General features: G+C 32.4%; 1 protein-coding gene across 2 annotated transcripts in view; it reads left to right on the forward strand.

The window, feature by feature from the left end:
• Positions 1-506, forward strand: part of LOC107689946 (myelin-oligodendrocyte glycoprotein-like) — an 18144-nt gene that overhangs the window by 531 nt on the left and 17107 nt on the right. The window lies entirely within an intron of this gene.

A 506-nucleotide genomic window follows, 5' to 3' on the forward strand; every position in this document is an offset into this window, starting at 1 on the left:
TATATATAGAGAGAGAGAGAGAGGGGGAGAGAGAGAGAGGGAGAGATAAAGAGTAGTTGATGATAAAAATGTATTCCTAAAATGCATCTCAAATGTAGGCAATGTATGGATAGATAGATAGATAGATAGATAGATAGTAGGCCCTATTATATTTTATTGTTGTATTATATAGGCTATTTGGGTAGTTGATGATCAAATATAGCCTATTCCTAAAATTCATAATCAGCAAAATCAAATGTATAGATACAGTGGGTACGGAAAGTATTCAGACCCCCTTAAAATTTTCACTCTTTGTTATATTGCAGCCATTTGCTAAAATCATTTAAGTTAATTTTTTTTCCTCATTAATGTACACTCAGCACCCCATATTGACAGAAAAACACAGAATTGTTGACATTTTTGCAGATTTATTAAAAAAGAAAAACTGAAATATCACATGGTCCTAAGTATTCAGACCCTTTGCTCAGTATTTAGTAGAAGCACCCTTTTGATCTAATACAGCCATG

Source organism: Sinocyclocheilus anshuiensis, unplaced genomic scaffold (genome assembly GCF_001515605.1).
Source record: "Sinocyclocheilus anshuiensis isolate Anshui unplaced genomic scaffold, SAMN03320099.WGS_v1.1 scaffold1685, whole genome shotgun sequence".
Taxonomy (NCBI): Eukaryota; Metazoa; Chordata; class Actinopteri; order Cypriniformes; family Cyprinidae; genus Sinocyclocheilus; species Sinocyclocheilus anshuiensis.